Here is a 7,795-nt window from a genome sequence, read left to right as displayed (position 1 = left end):
CCAGCTTTGTATTTCTAGGATAATTCATGATGTATAATCGTTTTTATAGGTTGCCAGATTCAGTTTGCTAGTATTTTTTTTTTTTTTTTAGTATTTTTCATCCATATTCATGAGGAACATTGGTCCGTTGTTTTATATTCTTGTGATATTATTGTCTAGTTTTGGTAGTAAGATAAAAATGGCCTCATAGAATAAGCTGGGAAATGTTTTTTTCCTTCTACTTTTTGGAAGGTTTCTGAAAGATTAAGGATTGATGTTAACTCATCTTTAAACATTTGTAAAATTCATTAATAAAGTCAGCTGGGCCATGGGTTGTTTTTATATGAAAAGACATTTTGTTATCATTTTGCTACATAACATAGTAGTGAATATACTCAATTGCCTTTTCTCAAATGGCAAATGAGACAAAAGATAACATCTTTTTGATTCCTGAAAACCTCAGTATCATCTGTCTTTTGGAGGATCCAGGTTCCTATGACATCTATGATACTGTCCACGAGGATACCAACAGTGCTTAGTAGTAAAGAACATTTTGCTAAGTAGTTCTGTCATAGGTCCTTACTCAAAATGTTCATTTTTTTTCTTCTCATCTGGTGTTCAGCACTCGATCATGTTTTCTTCATTATTACGCACAAGATCTGGCTGAGGGGTAGGTTTTGTATGTTTATACAGAATGTCCACAGAGGGTGGTGGCACACTTTCATCCTGCCATCAGATGTCATAGCAAGCTCTACTTTGCAATGATAGTCATCTGGAAGAGAAAATACATAGATTTATGACAAACACAATATAAAGCTCCATTTTGAATTGGAAATGAATGTTTTCAGATAATTCTGTTTGATATGGCCACTTTACTGCTGTTAATGCCATGGTAAATCAAGATGTTTATCAGGCGGTGTGAAAGAAGATGATCTGAATAGAAACTGAGTTTAAAATCTGCTTCCAGTACTGAGAACAAACTGAGGGTTGATGGGGGTGGGAGGGAGGGGAGGGTGGGTGATGGGTATTGAGGAGGACACCTTTTGGGATGAGCACTGGGTGTTGTATGGAAACCAATTTGACAATAAATTTCATATGTTAAAAATAAAAATAAAAATAAAAATAAAAATAAAAATAAAATAAAATAAAATCTGCTTCCAGGCATACTTATGTTCATCCTTGACAGCCTCTCACTGCGAGCCCGCCATCTTACCTCCTTGATTTTTGTGTTTTGGTTTTTGTTTTTTGATTTTTTTTGTAGTAAGTTTTTAAACAAGTAATTTAATCTCTCACTTGGTTATAGATCTATTAATATTTTTTATTTCTTCTTGAATCAGTCTCAGTAGTTTGTCAGTAGGATTTTGTCCATTTCATCTTGGTTATATACTTCATTGGTAAAGTTGTTTATAGTATTCCCTTATGATCTTTTTCATTTCTGTAAAGTAGGTAGTGATGCCCCATCTTTTATTCCTGATTTTAGGAATTTGAATTTCCCCTCTCTCTATTTTCTTTCCCTTTTTTCTTTGGTTTCAGTTTGTTCTTCTTCTTTAGTTTCTTAAAATGGAAAGTTGGTTTATTTAGTTGAAATATTTCTTTTTAAAAAAAAACAGTCATTTATAGCTATAATTTTTCTCAAAGCACTACTTCAGCTGAATCCCAAAGATTTTTACATGTTGTGTTTTTGTTTACATTCATCTCAAAGTATTTTCTAATATTCCTTCTGATTTCTTCTTTGATCCATTGGTTATTTAGGAGTATGTTGATTAATATCACAAATTTTTAGGGGCACCTGGGTGGCTCAGTCAGTTAAGCATCCGACTTTGGCTCAGGTCATGATCTCACAGCTCCTGAGTTTGAGCCTTGCATCGGGCTCTGTGCTGACAGCTTAGATAGAACCTGGAGCCCCCTTCAGATTCTGTGTCTCCCTCTCTCTCTCTCTCTCTCTCTGCCCCTCCCCCACTCATGCTTTCTCTCCTCCAAAATAAATAAACATTAAATTCACAAATTTTTCAATTTCTCAAGTTTTTTTGATTGATTTTCAGTTTCATTCCATCATGCTGGGGGAGTAATACTTTATAATTTCAGTTCTTTTAGATTTATTGAGGTTTGCTTTCTGGGTTGAATATGGCCTAGTCAGAAGAATGTTTTATTGTACAGTTGAGAAGAATGTGTATTCTGCTTTTGTTGGGTAGAACATTCTGTAAATGTCTGTTAGATATGGTTAGAGTTGTTTAAGTCCTCTATGTCCTTACTGATCTTCTGCCTATTTGCTCTATCTATTATTGAAAATGGGGTATTGCTGAATGATCTATTTCTCTCTTTAGTTTTATCAGTTTTTTTTCTTCATACATTTTGGAGTTCTCTTGGTAGGTGCATATATGATAGCAATTGTTATGACTTCTTTATGAGTTGACCATATTTATTACTATAAAATGTTCTTACCTCTAATAACAATTTTTTTGTTATGGTCTATTTTGTCTGATCTCCATACAGCGACTCTTACTCTCTTTTGGTTACTCCTTGCGTGGTATATCTGCCCCCCCCCCAAAATTTTTAAACATTCAACCTACTCATATCTTTTCTACAACTGTGGAGTTGATCCTATGGTTTCTCCTTCTTTATTCTGTCTATATGGTGAATTACATTTGTAGATTTTTGAGTGTTATACCAACCTTGCATTCATAAGGTAAATCCTACTTGTTCATGATGAATTATGCTTTCAGATTATTGTTACATTCAATATGGTTATATTTTATAGGAGCTTGTTGCATCTGTATTCACAAAACGGTAGTTTTCCGGTGTCAGAGTAATATCCGCCTTATAAAATGAATTCAGAAGTATACCTTACTTCTCTATTTTCTGAAAGTGTTTATGTAAGATTGGCATTATTTTTTTTTCTAAAGATTTGATAAATTCACCAGTAAAATAGTCACCTGAGTTTGGAATGCTTTTTTGGGGAGGGACTGGTTTTTTGAGGATTTTAATGCAAAATTCAATGTCTTTAAGAAATACACAGCTATTTTAACTTTCTCTTTCTTCTTGTATCAGGTTACCAAGTTTGTGTCTTTTGATAAATTTGAACATTTCACCTAGGTCATCAAATTTGTTGGCATAGAGGTGTTCATGACATTCTATTTTTGTCTGTTTAATGCCCATAGAATGTTCAGTGACATTCTATTTTATTTTTGATATTAGAAATTTTTGTATTTTTTGATAAGTCTAGCTAGAGGTTTATTATTTGTATGGATCTTTTTAAACTAGCAGTTGATGGTTTCATTTATTTTTCTTTATTGTTTGCTTTTTCATTCCATTGATTTAAACTTTTTATTACTTGTTTCCTTGTACTTTGGATTTCAGTTTTTTTCCCTAGCTTGTTAAAGTGAAATCTAAGATAACTGATCTTAGATGTGTTAAACATTTTCAACATACGCATTTAATGCTACAAAATTTCTTCTAAGTACTGCTTTATTTGCATCTCACAAAGTTTCACTCATTTTGAAGTATTTTCCTAATTTCCTTTTTCAAATTTTCTTTGAAAAATGGATTCTTTTGAAAGTATTGTTTTTCCAGATCTTTGGGATTTTCCTAATATTTTTCTGTGTTTGAATTTTAATTCTGTTGTAGTCAGAGAAAATAGCATGTATGATTCTCATCCTTTGAAATTTATTAAGGCTTGTTTTATGGCCCAACATATGGCAGATCTTAGTGAATTTTCCATATACACTTGAAAAGTATCTATATTCTTTGTTGTTTGGTAACTTGTCTATAAATGTCAGATTAAGTTGGAGGTAAATGTTGCTTACATCTTCTAGTAGACCCTATTCTGTCTAATTTATATATTAACTACTAGAAAAGTGTTGAAATCTCCCTTATAACTGAGAATCTGTCCACTTGCCTTTTAGTTCTATCTGTCTACACATTTAGGATTGTTAGGCCTTCCTGATATATTGAACCTTTTGTTATTATGAGATGTTCCTCTTTATCACTCACTAGCAATATTCCTCATCTTAAAGTCTACTTTGTCTGTTAATAGAGTCACTCAATTTTCTTTTTAAAAAAATACTTTATTTATTTTTTTTAAAGTAGGCTCTAGGGTGCCTGGATGGCTCAGTCGGTTAAGTGTCCACCTTTGGCTCAAGTCATGACCTCATAGTTTGTGGGTTCAAGTCTCGTGTTGGACTCTGTGCTGACAGCTTGGACCCTGGAGCCTGCTTCTGATTCTGTATCTCCTTCTCTTTTTGTCCCTCCCCCCACCCCTGCTCTCTTTCTCTCTCTCAAAAATGAATGAACATTAAAGAAAAAGAATAAAGTAGGCTCCATACCCAACATGGGGCTCAAACTCATGACATCAAAGTCAAGACTCACATGCTCTACTGACTGAGCCAGTTTTATTATTAGTGTTTGCATTGTGTATCATTTTGTACCTTTTACTTTTATGATGTACTACTCTTAAAAACAGTCTACTTCTGTTCTCCCTCAAGCCTTATAATTTGGTTATAATACAACTTACTTCTGCATGTTACCAACTCTATGTTGCATTGTGCTTACTTTTTCTTGAAATGATTTTCTTTTAAAGAGTTAAAACATGAGGAAAAACTTTCTTCCTTTACACAGATAGTTATCGTTTAGACTTTTCTGAATTATTTTCAGTAGATCCAAGTTTCCATATGGTAGCATTTTCTTTTTGTCTAAATAACTTCCTTTAACATTTTTTGTAGCAGAGATATCCTCACAATAAATTCTTTTAGTTTTTGCTTATCTGAAAACATTTTAAATTACTCTTCACTTTTGAAGGATGTTTTCACTGGATATAGAATGGCATTTTATTTCCCTTTCAGCACTTTAAAGATGTTTTATTGTCCTCTGTCTTGCATTGTTTGTGATATGAAATCTGCCGTCACTCTTATCTTTGTCTGTCTGAATATAATGTGTCATTTTTACTTATGGTTTCTTTTATGATTTTTCTTTTTATCAGTGGGTTGTTGCAATTTGATTGTGATGGGTTTTGGTATGGATTTCTTTGTTTTTATTTTGCTTGGTGGTTGTTGAACTTTTTGACTGTGTGTGTATATAGTGTTCATCATATTTGAATAAATTTTCAGCCATTGTTTTGATAAACATTCTTTTCTGCCTTCCTCCTTTACTCAGGCATTTACTCAGTTGCATTTATATTAGACGACTTGATATTGTCTCTCATTCACTATGGCTCTATTAATTATTTACTGTCTTTTCTCTCTTTGTGTTTAAGTTTGGGAGTTTTTATTGCTGTTTCCAGATCATCCTGATATTTTTTAAACTGTTGCTATCTAATCTATTAATCCCATGCAGTGAAGTTTTCATTTCAGATATCGTATTTTTCAGGTCTAAAAAGCCGCCTTGGTTCTCTTTTGCTTCTCCTATCTTTTTTTCATATTTTTTGGTAAACTTTTAAAAAATATACATACAGATGTACTATTTTAAAGTGCTTCCCTATATATCACATTATCTATGTCATTTCCAGATCTACTTTTATTAGCAAACAGAGTATTGTGTAGGGAATTATTTCTGAAATTTGACGAAAACCTCTCTGTATCTATCAGTTGGTTGTGTGTTTGTCTTCAAATAACAGGATAATCAACTAAGGGTAAATTAACTACATAAAAAAGTAAATAAAGGCTTATTTATCTCATAAAATATATGAAGGTAAGTCATTGCTGGTTTTCATTCAACAGCTCAATGATGTGAAGATTATTGTGATTCTTTTAGTTGTTTTTCTCATGGTTGGTAACCTTATTGTTTCAAGAAAGCTAAAAACCTCTAGGGATTACAGGTGTATTCTAAGTAGGACAAACACCATACCTCAAATCAATTTTTTTCCTGAAAGTGGTGGTTTCCTGGAAAACCCAGTAGTTTCCCATGTTATTGGCCAGCATGGGGTCACATTACCTCTTCTAGACTAACCGCTTGTCAACTTGAACAAAATTACCATGACTAGATTAGGCCAATGACAAATCTCTTTGGACTGCTAAACTATTTGGGACTCTGCTAGCAGGGGGCTGATAGCCGGGGAAGAGACAGACAGTGTTGTCAGTGCTCTGCCGTGACAAAATGTCAGGGTCACTATCAGAATGGCATTTGATCATGTTATAGGAAACTTGGTGGGAGGGAGGAAGTAGAGTCAAGAGCAGCACTTGCCATCTCTAACGTTATCTAGACCCTAAACAAGTTAAGAATGGGGAGCCAATTACAAGGCTTTTTTGAACCGTTTAAATTTTGTGATCTTTTATGCGCATAGAGGTAGGTGAGCTGCAGAGTTTCATGCCAGCTGGAGTATCTGGTAGCATAGAAGGAAGGGAGAGTCACAGTAAATTGGAAAAGGTACGAATTTGAGTCACTGTAAAGCTGTTAAGCTCTTGTTTCTTGAAAAATTTTATTGTGAGTCATGTGACCTTGAAAAACTTAAGTTCTCCAAACTTCAATTTACTCATCAAAAACTAGAAATAGCAATATAGCTTGTGTGAGAGATTAAGAGAGACACCGTGTCTAGCTGAGAGCACCAGCTCTCAAAGGTTTAGATGTCAGGGCCACTTTACACCCTTCAAAAAGTACTGAGGGCTCCCAAAGGCTTTTGTTCACATTTGTTATAGCTACTGATATTTACCATATTAAAACTGAGAATTAAAAAATATGCACTGTGTATTAATATGCATAGTGATATGCATTTATTAATTCACTAAAAATGAAATAAAATGCATTGCCTGTTGAAACAAATCACACATTTTTTTCATTGTTCTGAATATTTATTTTCACACTTTTACACAAAAATATATTTATTCTTTATCTTTTTGGATTTATTTATTTAAATTCAAGTTAGTTAACATACCGTGTAGTATTGGTTTCAGGAGTAGAACCCAGTGACTCATCACTTCCCAACAAGTGCCCTCCTTAATGCCCATCACCCATTTAGCCTATCCCCCTACCCGCCTCCCCTCCAGCAACTCTCAGTTTGTTCTCTGTGTTTAAGAGTCTCTTATGGTTTGCCTCCCTCTCTGTTTTTATCTTATTTTTCCTTCTCTTCTCCTATGCTCATCTGTTTTATTTCTTAAATTCCACACAAGTGAAATTGTATGATACTCGTCTTTCTCTGACTTATTTCACTTAGCATAATACCCTCTCGTTCCATCCATGTTGTTGCAAATGGCATGATTTCATTCTTTTTGACCACTGAATAATACTCCTGTGCTCATGCATGCATGTGTGTGTGTGTGTGTGTGTGTGTGTGTGTGTGTAGCACATCTTCTTTATCCATTCATTATTTGCTGGACATTTGGGCTTTTTCCATAAGGTGGATATTGCTGAAAGTGCTGCTGTAAACATTGGGGTACAAGTGCCCTTATGTATCAGCACTCCTGTATCCCTTGGGTAAATTCCTAGCAGTGCTATTGCTGGGTCATAGGGTAGATCTATTTTTAATTTTTCGAGGAACCTCCACACTGTTTTCCAGAGTGGCTGCACCAGTTTGTATTCCCACCAACAGTGCAAAAGGGTTCCCCTTTCTCCACATCCTCGCCAACATCTGTTGTTTCCCGAGTTGTTAATTTTAGCCATTCTTACAGGTGTGAGGTGGTGTCTCATTGTGATTTTGATTTGTATTTCTCTGATGATGAATGATGTTGAGCATCTTTTCATGTGTCTGTCAGCCATCTATTTGTCTTCTTTGGAAAAGTGTCTGTTCATGTCTTATGCCCATTTCTTCACTGGATTCTTTGTTTTTTGGGTGTTGATTTTGATAAGTTCTTTATAGATTTTGGATATTAACACTTTATCTCATGTGTCA

At 34.2% G+C, this 7,795-nt stretch overlaps 1 pseudogene; it reads right to left on the bottom strand.

Moving 5' to 3' along the window:
- Window positions 1-444: 444 nt before the first annotated feature.
- LOC122468505 lies at window positions 445-870 on the bottom strand (annotated as a pseudogene).
- Window positions 871-7,795: the final 6,925 nt, after the last annotated feature.

Source organism: Prionailurus bengalensis, chromosome B1 (assembly GCF_016509475.1).
Source record: "Prionailurus bengalensis isolate Pbe53 chromosome B1, Fcat_Pben_1.1_paternal_pri, whole genome shotgun sequence".
Taxonomy (NCBI): domain Eukaryota; kingdom Metazoa; phylum Chordata; class Mammalia; order Carnivora; family Felidae; genus Prionailurus; species Prionailurus bengalensis.
This window is presented reverse-complemented; position numbering and strand designations above follow the sequence as displayed.